The 19,149-nt window shown below is 48.2% G+C and overlaps 1 pseudogene; it reads left to right on the top strand.

Moving 5' to 3' along the window:
* Positions 1-15,508: 15,508 nt before the first annotated feature.
* Positions 15,509-19,149, top strand: part of LOC104870462 — a 46,094-nt pseudogene continuing 42,453 nt past the window's right edge.

The raw sequence follows: 19,149 nt of genomic DNA, 5'->3' as shown, positions 1-19,149 counted from the left end.
AGGTAACTACCAGGTCTCTGCGAGGAGGGAGAGTCAGAGGAGAGGAGAGGAGAGGCGGGCGGGGTGGGCGGGCCGGCCGGGCAGGCCTAGCAGTTGCGTTGGGAGACTCATTGGAACGGAGCGCCAGGCCGGGCGATAGCTTCGATTTCGCTCACTCCTCATTTTCCCCCAAACTTTTTCAAGCCTGTGCAAGACCTGCGTTTGTTTGTCCGAGATTGCAAAACTTCCTCTCCGGGCCCCGCCGCTAGTGGGGGAGGGCAGGGGGGAGCGGCCGTCAGGCCAGTGAGGTCCCTGCGCTGGCGGTGCCCGGCGGAGCTGAGCGCTGGAGGCGGGGTGACTTTGCATTGCAAATTGTCTCCCCGGCCGGGGTGCCGGAATGAGTCGGCGGGAGTGGAGTCCTGAGTCACCGCGACTCGCTTGGCGCGCGCCCCGCCCCCGCCGGCCAGGCCTTAGACCGAGTCGAGGCACCCACGGACTGAGACTCCAAAACCAGCAAACAAAACTTCCGACTGCGTTTTGGGAGGCAGGAGCAGGGCGGGGTCTGCCTATCGGCCAGCCCTCCTTAACGCGAATTCTGTTCTGGCAGCTCAGACCTGGACACCCAGCAGGAGCCTAGAACCCGCCAGAGGGACCACCAGCTAGTGCTCTGTCCCCACCTAGCAGGGGATCCGGCCAACGCTGCCCTGTGCTGTCCAGCCTGACAAGTGCTATGTGGAACCATCCCTCCTGGCTTCGAGTGGACTGACAGCTTCCATTGGCCCTCCGCAGCTGGGCACCAGCGCCTGGAGCTTTTTTTTTTTTTTTTTTTTTTTTTTTACAGAGAGGATTTTACAAGGACACAGGGAATCTTATTTTTTATGCCTTAACTTGAACTTCTGGAGGGACTCTGTTGACAAAAGGATGACTTATTTTTGTACAAAGTAGCCTTAGGCTTGGAGCACAATAAAGATTGTATCCCCACTGCCTACCCCACAACTTGGAATGTTCCAATTTGGCAAAGGTGTGGACTCTGCAGGTCCAGAGGGGCAAGTCCCTGGTGGGGCTCCCTCCTCTGAAACCCAGCCTGAGGTCCTTGCTTGGGCAGCACTGCTTAGCTGGCCTATGGGGACACCTATTTTAGCAAAAGTGAACTTTATGAATATGTTAGTTCTATTGATCAGTGGCGTTTGTTAGTGCCCTCTCCAGAGGTTGAGTCTTATTACCCAGGTGAAGGCCAGGCATGAGGCTCAGACTCTGCTATCTCTTCTCTGGCCTTGTCACTTACTCTGGGGTGGATGGACAGGTGTGAGATCCAAGGCCACGACTGGTAGTTGCCAGGGTGACATAGAGCCCTGTAGGACTAGGGCTGTGAGCTGGGTGGGGGTGGGGGTCCAGATAGGGCTGCTTTTCCACAGAAAATTGGAAGTCCAGAGGCCACGAAAAGGTGCACAGGTCCAGGGCAAGTTCTGGGTGTGGGGCTGAGACTAAGGCTGTCTGCTGTATGAACTCTGCTTGCCCTGCTCTGAGGGATTGTTGGCCAGGGCTCCACATCCAGAGTTACCAACTGGGTGCCCTTGGGCAAATCACTCAAGCTGCAGTCACATTGACCCCAGGCTACCTTACGGGCTGGGAAGGATTTGAGAGGTGCTGGTGAGTTTGGAGCCTGCCAGCCTGTGTATGCTGGCTGCAGGGGTTGGATGACTATGGCAAGGCCTTGCATATCTCTTATCCAAGTTGTGGGAGCCACCTTTGGATAGCAGGCCAGAAACCTTCTCTGGAATTGCCACCCACACTACCCTCAGGGTCCTCTCACCTCAGAGAGACATGACAGGGTATTACATGGCTCCACCTTTGACCCTCAATCTCAGCAGCTTTGAAGTTTCCCAGTGCTGAAGCACCCTTTTACTGCAAGGGTGTGGGAGGGGCCAGGGGATCTTTGGGCTGTTCTAGGGTATTGCAGGCCCCCCTTTATGAGGCATTGGTTCAGTTGGTTGGAGCCTTGTGCGGGCAGTGGCCAGCCATGTTGTGGAGCAGATGTAACCATGGTGGTGATATACACACATTCCTGGGGTGCACCAGTCTCAGCAGGGCTGAGAGGATGTCTTCAGTAGAGGTCCTCAGAGCTACTCTCCAGCCAGGCTCAGTGTAGAATCTGTAGCTAGAATCAAGGGGCAGATGGTCTAATGAGGATCAAACCCAGCTGGAGCCATCTGTTTTTGGGGCTGCAGGGCTAAGTGAACCAGCCTTTTTTTTTTTTGGAGGACAGGGTGACCACTCTGCAAGGGCTACCCCCTGTGGGTCTACTACTGCCTTACTTCGTCATAGACCTGAGCTTTCTCTGTTACTCCTTACCTGGATCTCAGGGAGAGGTCTCCACTCACCAGGATTACCCCTATCATGGGATGATGGTCGTGCCTGCGGGGGTGGGGGTACCACTGCCCTCAACACAGAAACTGGGACCATTGTGCAGTGGAAAAACTGAAGTAGTGCTATTACCCTGATTTTTTTTTCTTTTCCTTTTTTTTGTATTGGGGATTAGACCCAGGGCTTCGAACACAACTGGCAAACACTTTACTATTGATCTATATCCCTGGCCTTAAATTTTTATTTTGGGAGAAAGTGTCTCTAAGTTGCCTAGCCTGGCCTCAAACTTCAGTCCTTTTTCCTCAGGTTCCTGAATAGCCTGGTTCCCCATGTAGTTTGGAAGCAACCCAGACTTTGTTTGGTTTCCCTTATCTGCATGTGTCTGTAAAGGAAACCCTAATTCTGCATCACCCCAAAAGCACAGCGGTTCTTTCCTATCATCAAACCCATAACCAATGGCAGTTTTGTCTGATTGTCTCAAAAGTTTGCTCAGTTGGATTGTGAACTCAGGTTCCACCTGAAGTCCATATCAATTTCACAGCATGGGTCTCTTCAGCATTTTATAGGTATGTTTCCTCAGTTTTAATTTATTTAGTTAGCATTTGGCACTAGGGATTGAGTACAAAGTCTTTCAACTGGGCTACATCCCCAGCCTTTATAAAGTTTTTTTTTTTTTTTTTTTAAATTTAGTGACCGGATCTCATTAAGTTGTTTATTTGTGCAGGCCTGGGTTAGCCTCCCAGAATATGGGGATTACAGGTGTGCTCCACCATGCTGGGTTTTGCTCAGTGTTGTTGTTGACAGGACAGCAACAATCCAGCATTCCCACCCTCTGTTTCCCTTAGATTGGAATTTGGGGTAAGGAGCTCAAAAGCAGAGCTGTGAAGAGGCTTGGGTTTGGTAGTGCTGCATCCTGTGGCTGTGTCCCACCAGGAGACATGAAGTATGATGACTATAGCTTCTTGTCTAGGCAAAGACACTCCAGAGTGGAAGGTGGCACTTTTGAAGTGGGTCACCTGGGCCCTTGGCTGTTTGCTCCTTGTTAGTCCCCCAAGCTGTTATTTACAAAGTGAATTAAGTGTCTGAGGTCAGTTTGAAAATAATAGGGACTGGGATTCAAACCCTGGGCTGGGCTGCTTCATTCCTGTTTTGAACTGTCACCTTCTAGGAAGGGTGACCCAGTGGCTCTTCTGGGGAGGACACCCTTAATTCAGCATTCTAGGGCGGGCAATTTAGCTCAGTTGGTGCTGCCACCTGCCTTGAAAGTGCGCAGTCCCGAGTTCAATCCCTGGTACCAAAAAAAAAGCATTGTGTCTGAGCCTGACTGGATAGGGCCTTGCTTGCCTGGTCCATAGGTTCTATTGTGGGCAGCAGGGCTCTGGCAAGAGCCGGTGACCTGGGCTTTAACCCTACCCCAAGGTAAGAAGCCCCATCCCTCTCCAAGCAGGAGGTGATCAAGGTGTGGTCAGGGCAACAACCTTGGGATCCCAGTCCATGGACAGGAAGATGGAATGGTGCTTTCTGCCTTGGGGCTCTTCACTAAAATGACAGACTCCATTGAGTCTGGATTGAGTATTGCTGCCTAGCAGGTCTGGGGTGGATACGGAGGCAGAAGTCCAGGAGCTCTGGGGACCCATTGTTGCTTGTGATCAATGAATTGTTCTAGTCTGTTTCTTACATCAGGCACACCAAGGAGCTTGCTGGGGGTGTTCTGGGAACGTTGCTGTACTCCATTAAATCAGCAGAGGATGTGCCCTCTAGATCCTACACTTGGGGGCATGCCAAGGAAGCCCAGGAACTGGCGACATTAAGCCTTTGGACTCGCCTACCCAGGTCTCATGCCCATCCACTGGGCGGTCTTCCACAGGCATCATCCCTCTGTGTTGGAGCTTGCATGTGTGTGTGCCAGACAGGACCGTGTGGAGCCTAGCCTCCTGTGGGACACCATCTTGCTGACAGCCGATGAGTCAGCTGTGTTGTTGAACCAAAGGAGGCACCCTGGACCGTAGGGCAACAGCAGGGCTCCTAGGGAGCACTTTCCAGGTCCTGTTTCTGAGCCATCTGTACAGTGCTAGCTCATGTTGCTGTTGCCTGTCCAGTGAGCCAGGCCGGTGACACCCTGAGTCCCACCTGACTAGAAGGAGCAGACCCTCAGTAAGAGCTATGCCTTGAGGCCATGCAACTCTTCCTATCCAGTGGCAGATCACCAACCTCTAGGAAGATGCCTTACCAAGGTCAAGGTTGTGGAAGCTCACTCTAGCTTTGGTTTCTGGATGAGGGAAGGGGCTCTGGGAGCCTACCTATCTGTCAGCCTCTGAAGCCTCAGGAACTCCAAGTGCTCCATGGAAATAGAAATAAATGCCTATGTCAGCAAAACCCCTTCCAGGGCTGGCTACAAAATTATTGGAACCCAGGACAAAATGAAAATATGGCACTCTACCATGACGTATGTCCTAAATGGCCCCCAAGGGCCCACATGTTGAAGGCTTGGCCCCCAGCTGTTGGTGAGCAGCTGCTCCACCATGCTGTTCCACCAGGGTGTGCTGTCCAGGTCTAAAAGGCAGCAGGGCCAAGTGATCATCAACTGAAACCTTTCAAAACTGTGAGCCAACTGAGTATGACCGCACACTCATAATCCCAGCGCTCTAGGAAGCTGAGACAAGCGGTTCGAAAGTGCCTGATCTGGGCAACTTACCGAGACCCTACCCCAAAATAAAAAGGGAATGTAGCTCAGTTTGAAGGCCCTGGGTTCAAATTCCAGTATGACAAAAAACAAAAAAAAGCTAAGTCAAAATGAATCTTTTCTCCTTGTAAGTTGATTATCTCAGATATTTTTTTTCATGGCAGTGTAAAGCTAACATACATCCCTGATTCAAAAAATGGGAAAACACAATATTGAAGGCACTAAAATACAAAGTTTTTCCCTTTCTTCTATTGGAAGTTTATCTCACTGACTTATAGTGTTCTGTTCTCACTAGTTAAGGCCATCCTGAACAAAAAAATACATATTAGCAATTTAAGTTACAATTGCCCTTCCATAGCCTCGGACTCAACCAATCAATTTAAAAAACATTGTTAGGGCCGGGGATTTAGCTCAGTGTTTCCACCGCCTGCCTTGCAAGCCCAAGGACATGAGTTCGATTCTTGGTACCAAAAATAAAAATAAAAATAAATAAACAAAAAACATTGCTAAAAATGTTTCATCCGTATTAAACATGTATAGACTTTTTTGGTCATTATTTCCTAAATAATAGAGTGTAACAATCAATTGCACATCATTGAGATTGTATCAGGCATTGTAAGTAATCTAGAGGGGATTTCAAGCATATAGGAGGATGTGCATAAATTCTATGCAAATACCTAATTTTATAGAAGGGGATTGAACAACAGCAGATATTGGTGTCCTGGCAAGTGAGAGTTTCTTGGAACCAGTCTTTGCAGGCATCAGAAGACAACGTCGCTAGCATGAATTTTGTCATCCATCTTTATATCATACCAATTTTAAGTGCAAACATAAGAGCGTTTATCGTGAGGGCAGAGTCATTGTAAGGACACCATTTGTATCTTGCAGCTTCACATGTGCATTTATTTCATCGTTTCCCAGAACAGTTGGAGGTGCTGCACAGATGCAACCAATGATTCATTTCAGCCCTGATCCACAAGCTGCCAACACTCTCCCCTCCACTTACTGATGGACAAAGAAGGCTGAAAGTGAGAGGAATGAAGTGACCACTGTGCTACCTGTCCCTAGGTGCAGCATAGTTGACCAATACCAGGAAATCTTCAACTAAGACAGACATACTAGACCCCTCTGCCCTTCTGACTTGTTAGAGTACTGTCATCTTCCTCGTGCATTTTGGTTTATTTTACTTTATATTCAATTAATTAATTTGTGTTTTGAGACAGGGTCTCAATATGTAGTTCAGGCTGGCCTTGAACTCCCTATGTAGTCCAGGCTGGCCTTGAACTCATGGGATCTTCCTGCCTCAGCCTTCTGAGTGCTGGGATTACAGGCAGCCACCACACCTGGCTCTTCCTGGATTTGAAGCAAGTTCTGGTTTGAATAAAAATGTACTCAGGCTCCCCACTTGCTCAGATGCAGAGAAATGTACCCACGCTGGACTTGCTTGGAGTGGGCTTTATTCATTGTTTTTCTTTTCTCATGGGCATGCTGCAGTGTCCATGGCCTTCATCTATAAAACAGAGGCTCAAAGATACTGCTGTCTTGAAATTCTCAGTACTTTCATCTAACCCTAACACTAATCAATATATCTGGTGTGGTGTGTGTTCCTGCAGAAGTCCAATGCCCAGGAAGTTGGCCTGAGTGCTGCCCCCCAACACACTTTGAGCTGGGACTGGGGTGTCATGGAGAGAAGCCTCAATACATCTCCTAATTCCCTGCTCTGCCCAGAGGCACAGGAATATCCAGATGATGACTTCCCCTACCTAACCAGAGTCAGCAGGCCACAGTCAGCTCCCAAATGGTAGGACAGGGAGAGTTGCTGTGAACAGCCCCTGGGGTCCAGGCACATTTTCTTTTCCCAAGGTGATCTCAAGAGACCTTCACTCCTTCTGGAGACTTTGGCCCAGAGCCGTGTCCAAAGACAAATTGGCTTGAGAGGTCAGGGAGGATGGGCCCCAGCTGTTGAGGATGGCTTCACTCCCCCTTTTCCCAGCAATAAGGGTTGCAGGGTGTTGGGGAAGGGTGGCTTTTGGCATTTCTGGGCCATGTGGGTCCATGGACATGGGCACAGTCCCAGTCTTTGCTCCCATGAAGTCAGGGCATGGTGGAGCTATGGCTTTTCCAAGGTAGTCTGAGCCTGTGGACTGTGAGTCTGGAGCTCTTGGGGGCATGAGGAGCAGCTCAAGTCCACTCAGAGCCCAGAGAAGATGAGGAAAGACCCCAGAGGCCAGTGTGAGGGAGCAAGGAGCCAAAAGTAGGTGGCTGGTAGAGGATAGTGGCTGCCTCCAGGGAGGGCACGGTAAGGCACAGAGCTCCCTGCTCCCCAGATGGGCTTTTCACCCTCCCACTCCACTCCCAGACAAGGCTGGGCCCTGCCTGAGGCCCACAGGTACTGGGAGGTAAGCAGGTCAGAGTGAACCCAGGTGCGGAGCTTGGAGCCCTCTGCCATCCCCACCCAGAGCCTGACTGCAGGGATACCGTGTCTGCTGCCTTTTGCCAAGAAGGATGTTTATGTTGGCAAAACACAGAATCTACCAGCCTTGAGTGGGTTGGGAAGGGGTCATATGTGCTGAGGCCTGGGGACAAGCAAGCGGAGGGAGGAGCAAAGTCCTGGTGGGCTCCCTGAGAGCTGGACCTGGGGAAGAGGCAAGATCCCAACCCACAGCAGCAAGCACACTGTCTCCTCTACGGCATCTCCTTGGTGGGGTCTCGAGGAGAGGAGAAAGTGGAAAGATGGGCTGGAGGGTGGCTGGGAGCATTATAGGCCCAGCTAGGAACGAATCCTTATCCTTCCTACCTCCCAGGGTCCCCAGAATCCTATGGGTTTCTCCCCCTAAGGCCCCCTTGGACCTCACCCCACCTCCACTTCAGGCTGTGCTTAATGAGATGATCAATCAGCCTGAGGCTCTGAATGCCGCAGGGAACCCTACCAACCTACAGGCCTTACCCCCAACAGGGCCCTCCACTGAGACTGGACCCCTGGATGTCCTCAAATATTGCAATAGGCCATAGTCACCAGCTGCCCAGCTGTCCCACAGTGGGGTGGTCCCAGCAAGAGGTAGGCAGGGGTGTTCAAAGGGATCAGCTATCAATTCCCCAAGGCCGAGAGAAGTGGGGGCAGCTCACTGTGCCAGACAGGGCCACCACACATCCAGGTCTGGGGTCGTAGCCCTGCAAGTGGCCAGGGAGTGCCTGAGTGCCACTCAGCTGATGATCAGTAGCTGCAGGCCTTGGTTAATAACACCCTATGGGGGTACCTCTGCAGCGCTGCAGTAAGACCCCAGGGGCCTGACAGCTTGGGGGACAGAGTGTGAGTCAGGCCAGGCAGCGGAACAGAACACCATAGGTCAAGGATAGAGAAGGCATTTATCTGCTCATGTTGTAGAGGCTGGGAGTCAAGAGATCCAAGTCTTGCAGGCTGCTCCTTCCTCAGTCTCCCTCCTTGGCTTACAAACAATCTTTTCCCTGTGTCCTCATGTGGTTGTCCCTGTGTGTCTGTGCCCTGGCTTCCTTTTCTTCTAGGGATCCCAGTTAGGTGTATTAGGGGCCCACTCTAAAGATGACAATTTACCTTAATCACCTTTGTAAAGGCCCTATCTCTGAGTCCCTCATATTTGGAGGGATTTCAGCATATGAAAGTGGGGGCATAATTTAGCCCAAGACTGATGGAAATAAAGGGGCTTTCCAGAAATTCAGATGAGGCCACTTCCCTGTCCTCTCCATGTCTCTTCCTCCTGGGTTCAACACATCCCTCCTCCTGACCTGCTGGTAAAGGGTAACCAGCTCAGGGCTGAGGACAGGGAGACCTGGATCCCCTGCCTTACATGAGACACTGGCACCCCTGGAGAATGGGGAGAGGCTTCCTAAACAGATTACCTTCTGTCTCCTTGCCAAGGTCCCACCTTGGGGACCCAGAAAGGTGGGGCAGACTCCAGCCCCTTCCCGTGGGAGGTGTGGCTAGGAATGGCCCCACCTATTTCTGACCACCTGCTATAGTGACCTACCTGGCTGCCTTGATAGACTGAGGTCCCCTTGGAGAGAACTGGGAGCAAGTGTAACAGGGGCTCTGCTTCGGATCCTGTTTATTGGAGCTACTCTTTCCTGCTTGTTCCCAGGTCCCTGTGGGGTCTGAATGGTGGCCCTGTCTCCCTGCCCTCTGGTCAATTTGGCCCAGAGTGCTGGCTATGCTGTCAGGCTATAATCCAGGGGGTGAGAGCAGCTTGGGCTCCTGACTCCTCTACCTCGCCCCATCCACTTGGCATTCACCTTTGAGTCCGGAGCTGTGTCCAGTCCCACCCCAGACTGGCCATTGCTTGCACTGATAAGCATGCAAATCTCCAAACGAAACCCAATTAATACCCAAATCAGGCCCTGGGAGCTGCTGGCTGGGCAGCAGAACTGGGCTGGGTTATATTTTGGGGCCTCAAGTATTTGTCTCTCATTTGAATGCTTTTTGTGGCCTGCAGGTGGGGCCTTGGAAAGGACTCAACTCACCTCACACAACACATGTCTTAGCTAGGTTAGAGGGGAGCTGAGCTGTCCTCTTCCGTGACCTGACCAGATCCCACCTTCTGGCCCCTCCCCATCCTCGCTCCCCCAGCCACAGCCCCAACAGGCAGGGTAGAGAGAGCAGGAGTTGGGGCCTACTTGTCAAAGTGGACCTTGAGAAAAAATGGGAACAACGCTTTTGTACGTAGGGAGGAGAGAGGGCTTGAGTGGGGGAATGGGATACAATTTTTAAAAAACAAAAAACTAAAGTGGGCCTTGAGGTAGGCTGGTCTGTGTGAGGACCCAGGCTGTGGAGGGGAGGGCAGGAACATGGAGGGTCCCTTTGTCCCAGGACAGAATCAGAGCTCTGTGGGAGGAAGGGATAGCCCCATGGGAGGGGTGGGCCTGCAGCTTTCTTAGGAGTGGGTGTGAGCATGTGGCCCAGACCACAGAGCGTGCATAGATGTGTACCTGATATGGTACACATGCCTAGCATCCCTGCTGCCCCTCTGAGTCCTGCTCCCAGGTAGTTCAGGGGTTGTGGCCCTTTGACACACCCTGGAGTTGACAGCCTTCAGTCCCTGGAGGGTGTTGGAGACTCAGTACTGCTCTAGATAATTTTCCTAGGTACCTGCTAAGTCAGTTTTACTTAGACACATCGGATACTAATAGGTGGTTTGGGCCCCAATATGCAGAGTGAGCAGCAGCTACCCCACTCTAGGACAGTTTTCCTGCCTTAGTTCAGTCTGTATATTGTACCTGATTTACAGGTGGGGAGACTGAGACCTGGACATTGGCTCTCTGCACCATGGGGACACACAGAGGCAGTTCTGAGTAGAGAAAAAGAGGATACCTTTCTCCAAGGCTGACCACCCTAGGAGTCACCTTCTAGTCCCAATTGTCCCTCAGGCCTGATATGATCTTGCTAGTTGACCCTTTAGGATTGGGCCAGGACCACCCTGTAGAGGCTCAAAGTGAGGGCTAGGACTTCCTGCCGCCTTCAGGTGGCAGGCTGGGGTCAGCTCAGCTGCCAGGGACCACCTGCTGGTTTTCATGATAGGCACCTCTCCATCACAACTACACTGTTCTCAGCCTCTTTCTTCCAGAGCCACGTACTGTATGTGCTAACATAAGTCATATAGACTTCACCACAGCCCCTAGGAGATCCCTCTCACAGCTCAGTACACTCCGGGGAGGACAAATAAGAGAGAAGATATACAGGGACATCTCTCTGTCCTTCAGCCTGGAGCCAGGCTGGCCTGTTCCCCTCAGCCTACCTGTCCTCCCTTCTCCAATCTCCCCTGGGCACCTGCCCTGCTTCTGGCTGGGAGCACTGACAGAGCAGCAGGATGATTGCTGGTCATCTGCATGGCTGGGCAGAAGGGAGCCTGGGACTAAGGGCCTGGCCTGGATGTAGGCCAGGAGGGTCCTGTGTAGTGGGTGATGGATGTGTAGAGCCAATGGAATGTGGACCAGCAGGTTGCAGGTCTGTGTCAAATGGCCTGTCTCCTTGCCTGGGGCAAGGTCGTCGTAGCCCTGCCCTCCTCCCTGAAACCTAGCCCAGACTTCCCAGCTGCCTTTGTGGGCAAAAAGAAGAGTTGGGATCAGGAGGGATGGGCAGGGGTCTGTGCAGCCCAGAGGTGGGGTTGGGCTTGAAGAGTGAGCCTCTGAATCCTGAACCTCAGTGTCCATCTGTGGCTCCCAGACTTTCTAGCAAGGGCTGTCTGAGTAGGCACAGCCCCCAACAGTGGTGCACTGGGTCAGCTCCCCCTGCCAGGCTCACAGAGCCAGGCTGGGTACCCATGGAAGTCTGTGGATTGTCCTGTGCCCAACTTGAGAATCCTCTCTGGAGCCTTCCAGGGCACCCTGGAGGATCCATGGATCTGGAAGAGGCCAGAGAATCAGCTCTGTCATCTCCTAATTGGGGTGTAAATAACTCAAATGCAGGAGTCTGGGGTACATGCTGATGAATTCTGCATCTGTTTGCACTTGTACATCTCCCACCTCTCCAAATCACCACACCCAGTGTTTCCAGAACCAGCAGGCTTCTTGAGACCTACCCCAGCCATGTGCTCCACCCTGGCCTGCCCACTGTCGCCATAGACCGGATTTGTTCTTGACCTTCACATGAACATGACTACATGGCACAGACCCTGTGATGACATGAGATTTACCTACCACAGTCCTGTAGCCCCAGGGTTTGGCCACTGTGGACAATGTCACTGGGGCCTTCTCATGCCTGTGTCTTGGGGGGACCTAAGCTCTCATGTCATCCTGTGTTTGCGTCCAGGAGGGGCCATGTCAGGCCTGACCATCACCTGTGTTTGCAGCAAGGGTGGCTACTGAGGGTCCTGTGAGCCATGCTGATGGGGAGACTCTGGCCTCAGCCTCCAGCTGAGGATATGGGGTCCTGGGGGTGCTGTTCAACAGTGTGTTGGAAAGATGCTGACAGATGGGCTGGCCCTTCCCACTGCACCCAGCCCTTCCTGCTGGGCAGTCATCTGTGTAAGGCTGGCCCGTGCTGCTTGCCTCTCCTGTGGCCCATGAAGCTGGTTTGCTATCTGGGTACAGGTGCCCTGGTGCTCATGAGCTCCCTCTTGCTTACCTCGTCTTGCCCTCCTCTTGGGAAGAGGCAAAGAGTCACTAAAATGAACAAATGTCACACTTTCAAAGCAAAAAAAAAAGAGGCCAGATCATTCCCTCAAGGTCACATGAGTAGAACAGGCTTGGGGACATCTTGGCTGGTGGTCCTCCCTCTCCTGTGGATCCACTGGACCTGGGCATGCTTGGGGCAAGAACAGGAGAGGAAAGAATTCTTCTTTTTTTTTGATACCGGGGATTGAACTCCGGTCCTTGCACTTGCAAGGCAGGCCACCGAACCGCTGAGCTAAATCCCCAGCCCTAAGAATTCTTCTCTTGGGTAGCACCATTGCCCTCCCTTTTCAGCGCGCTGGGACCCTTAGCTGAGGGAGATAGGAATGGAGGGTCTCTGGGATACTGGGGATTCCAGATATTGGACCCATTTGAAACCCTTTCCTGAATCCCCTATGGGTGCTGATTGGGAGCTCCAGAGCTCAGCCAAACTCTGGTGGTCTGGTGGGTAGGGGGGCTTCCTGGAGTGGACACCAAATGCCATGTGTATGGGAGGGCCAGGGTGGTCAATCTGGGCAGAGAGCAGACAACTGGCCATGTTACCCAGGGTGGGCATGCAGCGGCAGCACCTTAGAGAAGGCTGGGCATTGTCAGGAGCATTGAAGAGAGAGGCAGGGGCACAGGGTGGGGGCCCAGGGATCGGATGGGATCCAGATTCCAGGGGAAGCAGACCAGGTACAACTTGGAGCTGCAGGACCACAGCCTGGGTGGGTGATGGGCAGTAGGCAGCAGGCCTGGTCCTGGATGGTGAACAGGTTGTTCGGTTAGCTCAGCCCCACCCCCACAGCCTCTCCTCCTCCAGATCCTTCCCCACCCCCAGGGCAGTGGGCAGTGCTAGTTCAGGTGGAACCTGTTCTGGGCAGGGCTCCTGCTGCCGGCGGTGGATTCCAGCTTCTGTTTCTGCTCCGCTTCATCAGACAAGGGAAACGCCTTGCCCAGCCTCAGTTGGGCCCTACCCTGTGCCCCAGCCCTAGGGCTTTGCTCCCAAGAGATCAGGCTGCAAGCCCTGCCCTGTCCTTCCTTCACATGCACACACATGCACAGACGTATGTGCACATAGACACATATACCTAGATACACAGAGACCACTGGAACCCTGTACACAAGAACACTTGAACATACACACCAAGACACTCTGAGAGACAAGACACACTGGGACAGACACTCAGATGCATTTGGAAACACACACTGAAACACACAGACACAGACATATACACACAGGCTTAGCACACATACATATAGAAACACATACATGGACACAGGCACACATGGACTTGTACAAACCAATGGGGCTAGCTTGAAACTGTGTCCTTAGTGCAGAGGCAGGCTCAGGGGGCCCCTAGTCCACAGTCTAACCCCATGGAGTGGCTCTACCATCCCTGTGCACCCACGTACCCTGTGGTTTTCTTTGTCCCCTTTCACCCACAGGCCCCTGACCAAAGAACCCTCACCCCCACACTCTGTAGGGCCGATGCCCATCATAACATGCAAAGGGTCTACATCCTGTGCATTGTGCAGAAGGCTGTTAGGCCACAGCTCTGTGACCCACACACCCTGAAGAATGCCCTGTTTGCTTCTATTGTTTTGTTCTCCTTTCACCCTTTGCAGTAGGCAGATAGAGGATCTCACTTGGTTTTCATTTGCTTTGCTCTAATGACTAATGGCGTGGAGCACCTTTTCTTGGATTTGCCATCCTTCTCTCTTCATTGGTGGATGTCAACTCAAGGCCTTTGTGGATTTTAGAAAATTAGGTTATTTGTTCTCTTGCTGATGTCTTCAGAGTTCTTTGCATATTCTGGATACAAGCTCCATGGCAGTATGTGATTGTCAAACATTTTCTTCCAGTCCTTGGTTTGTCTTGTCAATGTTGTAACACTGCATTTACAGAAGAAAAGTTATAAATTTAATAAAATCCAATCTATCTATTCGTATCTCTTATGAATGCCCTAGCTAAGAGCTCTGCCTACCCCAGTGGTTCTCAGCTCAGGGCCATTGCACCCCCAGAAGACATTTAGCAATGTCTAGAGATGTTTTTAGATGTCACATGTAGAGTATTCTGCAGCTAACTTTCCTACGGGGTACAGAACACCAGAACTATTGGACCTTTGGCATTACTGCTGAGACTGGAAACTCTACCTATCCCAAGGGTACAAAGATTTTCTGTTTTCTTCTAGAAGTTTAATAGTGTGTATTTTACATATAGGTCTGTGATTCATTTGGAGATATTTTCTTGTACAAGATGTGATATATGTGTGTCAAAGTTCATTTTTTGTATATTCAATCAATTGTGTATTCAATCAATCCATTATTGAAAAGACTATAATTTCTCTATTGAACTGCCTTTGCATCTTTGCCAAAATTCAAATATACTATACGGGTCTATTTCTGGGATCTCTATTCTGTCCCATTGATGTATAAAATTCTCCCTTCACCCAGTACCACACTATCTTGGTTGCTATAGCTTTATAGTACATTTCAAGTAGTAAATAGTAAATATGTGTAATACATAATGAAAATGGGTAGTGTGAATCCTCTTAACTTTGTTCTTCCTTTCCTAAGTTATTTTTATTATTCTTGCTTTTTGTATTTCCATATGAATTTGTATGTCAACTGGTCAACATTTGCAAAGATTTCTATTGGGGAAATTATTGGGATTGGGCTGGAGACCAGTGCCAGGTTCTCCTCCCAGGTGTGCCGTGTTCTAGCCCCAGCTTCTGGAGGAGGCAGCACAAGTCCCACATGAGCCCTGGTGGTGGCAGGGATCAGGAATGAGGCAGTGGTGGGCAGAGGCAGCTGAGGACGGTGGCTATGACCAGAGAGTCCACATTCAAGGTGCAGGGGCAATGACAGGTTAAAAATCTGTAGGAGGCTAATTTTAGAATTCACTAACTCCTCAGAAGTTTGGCATAATATGAGTTATTTAGCCTCACAATCAGATCAAATTAGGAGCTAGACTCATGCGACCATGTATTTTTGTTGTTGTTATATTTTTTTTTTTTTTGTTTTTTTTTTTTTTTTTTTTTTTTTTGCTTTTTTTGTGACAAGGTCTCACTATGTAGTTCAGGCTGGCCTTGAACACACTATGTAGCCCAGGCAGGTCTTGAACTCGTGGTGATCCTCCTGTGCTAGGATTACAGGTGTGCACCACCATCCCCAGATCAGCAACATGTTTTAATCAGTGACAAAGATGTGATCACCCTGATGTCACTGAATGACCACAACTAATACAAGATCACCAGGAGAGCCCCAAGATTGCTTAAATAAATGATCAGTTTCCTCTAAATGTTGGAATACTCCAGATCAGTCCTAAAGCCATCTTTATCTTTTCTCTCCAGTAAGTGAGCAGCTGCAAAGCATCTAACAGAACACTACTACAACCAGTTAACTGAGGGATGTGGAAATAAGGCTGAATGAGTTCTGGGCTTCCTATTCAACTTTTCTTCATATGGATGGCAATGCAGCAACTATTAAAACCTTCAAGCTTTATAAGATTAATACAAAATTCTGTGATCCTCATCTCTGCAAAAAGGAGCAAGCTCAGCTTTCCTTGAGAATTCAAAAGTTAGCCCTAACAACTCTGAGATAAAAATGAACAAAAAAGATGGAAAAGGAGCTCAAATTGATTTTAAAGATTGACTTATCTTACTGAAGAGCTGGTGTATGAAATTCTTGAAATTTTGAGGGGAGAGAGAGAGGGTTATTCACCTTTAATCTGTGTTATTGGAAGAGTTTTTTCTAGTGCTGAGACAGTGGTATAGAGCTTTCAGAAGGTCAAACACAACAAGGAAGAATTGAAATCTCTTCAAGGAAAGGATGCAGATGAAAAGGAAAAAAGCTGCATGTTCTGCTGTTGCTATGGAAGAAGGTTCAGAAGCATCTTCTACCAGGATAGGTGATAGCTCACGGGGAGATAACAATTTACAAAATTTAGGTCCTGATGATGTGTCTGTAGATATTGGTGCTATTAGATTGCTCTCTAATGAAAAGATAGAAACTGCCTTTCTTAATGCACTTGTATATTCGTTACCTAATGTAAAAATGTGACTTGATATAGCAAAATGTATACTTCTTCTATCCTGATTATCTGAATTTATTCACTATTGTAATGGAGAATAGGGGTCTCCACAGTCCTGAATATCTGGAAATAGCACTGCTATTGTTTTGCAAAGCAGTGAGCAAGTTATCCCTTGCAGCCCGAAGAAAACTTATTAGACTGTGGTCAAAACACAGTGAAGACCAGATTGGAAGAAAAATGGAAACATTTCTGCAATTTATAACTTACAAAGTCATGAACAATTAATTCAACAGTCAAAATCTAGTGAATGAAGATGATACCATTGTTGCTGCTTCAAAGTGCTTAAAAATGGTTTACTATGTAAATGTAGCGGGAGGGGAGCTGAATACAAATCATCAGGCGGAAGATGATGAAGCATCCATCCCTGGGGTCCAATGAGTTGATACTTCAACAGTTTTTGGGAGAGGGAAGAAGAAACAAGAAAAATTCTCAATGGACCCACTTGAAACTGAACTTGAGGTTAAAAGTCTGGACTGTCAAAAACCACTTATCTCTTTTGAAGAGTTCATTAATGAATCACTGAATGATGTTCAAGAAATGAATAAAGATTATGCTTTCTTCAAAGTAGAAACAGAGCACAAATTTTCTTTTATGACATATTCCTTCATATTGAATGCCATCACAAAAATTTGGGGATTATATTATGACACTAGAATCCATATGTATAGTGAATAAAGAATCACTGTTCTCTATAGTCTAGTTCAAGGACACCAGCTGAATCCACTTTGAGACTCAAAATCAACATAATCATTTCATAGATGATGCACTTGTTTGTTTTGTTTTGTTTTTTGGTTTTTTGAGACAGGGTCTTACTATGGAGTTGAGACTGACCTGGAACTCACTATGTAGCCCAGGCTGGTCTCAAACTCACAGCAATCCTCCTGCCTCAGCCTCCCAAGTGCTGGGATGACAGGCATGCGCCACCACGCCTGGCAATGATGCACTTGTTTGACTAGAGATGATGGCTATGGAAATCCCACAGACTTGAAGAAAAGTTGCATGTAGGATTTGATACAGAATAAGAAGTCAATGAAGGTGGTGTTTCCAAAGAATTTTTTTCAGCTGGTTGTGGAGAAAATCTTTAATCCAGATATTTATATGTTCACATATGATTAATATACAAATTTTTTTGTCCACTTTTTGTTTGTTTGTTTTTTGCTTTTTGAGAAAGCCTTGCTATGTAGCTCAGGCTGGCCTCGAATTCATGGCAATCCTCCTGCCTCAGCCTCCTAAGTGCTGAGATTACAGGCATGAGCCACCATGCCTGAGGATTTTTACAAAATTATTTTGGTTTAATCCATCTTCTTTTCAAACTGAGAGTCAAACTCTGATTGGTATAGTACTAGGTATGGCTAATTACAATAACTGTCCTTGATGTTTATTTCCCCATTTCCTGTGTACAGGAAACTAATGGGGAGAAAAGAAACTTTTTGAGACTTGGGAGGCTCCTACCCAGTTTTAGGTCAGAGCTTAAAAGACTTACTGGAATATGAAGAGAATGTGAAAGATGATATGATAATAATTTCCCAGATAACACAGATATTTTTGATGGTCCAGTGGTGTATGAACTAAAGGAAAATGGTGATAAAATTCCAATTACAAAATGAAGACAGAAAGGAATTTGCCAATCTCTATTTTGTCTGCATTCCCAATAAATCAGTAGAAAAACAGTGTAAGGCTTTTTGCAGAAGTTTCCATGTGGTGACCAATGAATCTCCCTTAAAGTATTTATTCAGGAAAGAAGAATTGAATTGCTTATATGTGGAAGCCCAAATTTAGATTTCCAGGCACTAGAAGAAACTAGAGAACTAGGTGATGGAACCACTGAGCTAAATCCCTGGCCCTGTGCCTCCCTTCTTTATTGGGGACACATTATTGGGGGCTGGAATAGCAGATTTCAGCTACATATAAGAACAAATCTTTTATTTTTTTTTTTTCATGTGAAAGTGTTACATATTCTTTCACGTCTATGTATAGAGTGGTTTTTCCTGAATAGTTCTTTTAAGCATTAAGTCACTTTTGCTTGTGTCTATTATGGCTTGAGGTTGAATCTTTTGATTTAAAATGTCTACGTCCACAAAACTACTCTCCCAAGGACAATATTGCCACCATTTGTAGACCATGTAATTTTCAAATATGTGCTATTTTTGGAAAAGTCTCTGCATCTAACTCAAATCAGGAAACTTTCTGTTTTTTAATAAATGGTTTGCTTTTTAAACTTGAAGTCTTGGAAACAGCATGATGCACTTACTGCTGTCTAGTCCTCAAAAGAGGACGCGATGCAGAATCTTGCTAATCAATAAAGTTGGAATGTTTTACCTGCAGTCCTCACAACTTTAGCAACAGCACAACAAATGCAAAACAACTCATGCCACAGTATGTTATTTGTGTGTATTCTGCAATGAACTGTTGCAGTAATCAATTCTCCTTCTCAGTAGATGAAAGGACAGGGATTTCTGTTGTTCTTCTTGTTATTGTTTTAAGTTTAATGGTGAACATGCATTTGGCCAAGTGATATGGTAGTCAAGCCTATTGTAACAACCAGGAAGTTTGTTGTTATAAACAAAAAGCATGTGAAAATGCACTTATAATAAGCTTTTTAGTAATTACTTCACCTAAATTTTAAATAGACAATCCAAGGGTTTCCCCCTTGCGCTGCCATCGTCTTGTTTAATCAACTGTTTTCTAAGGCACACGATCAGTGTTGCAGCATAATAGAAAGGATGGCTTCTGTGCCTTATGTTGTTTAGTTGTACAGTAAGCAAACTTGGAAATGAATGAAACTATGTTTCTCTTAAGAATAACATTGTAGGCCCGGGGACTTAGCTCAGTGGTTCCGGTGCCTGCCTGGCAAGCACAAGGACCTGAGTTCAATCCCCAGTACCAAAAAAAAAAAAAAAAAAAAAAA

The sequence above is a fragment of the Fukomys damarensis genome, unplaced genomic scaffold (genome assembly GCF_012274545.1).
Source record: "Fukomys damarensis isolate Sample0158 unplaced genomic scaffold, DMR_v1.0_HiC HiC_scaffold_27, whole genome shotgun sequence".
Taxonomy (NCBI): domain Eukaryota; kingdom Metazoa; phylum Chordata; class Mammalia; order Rodentia; family Bathyergidae; genus Fukomys; species Fukomys damarensis.
This window is presented reverse-complemented; position numbering and strand designations above follow the sequence as displayed.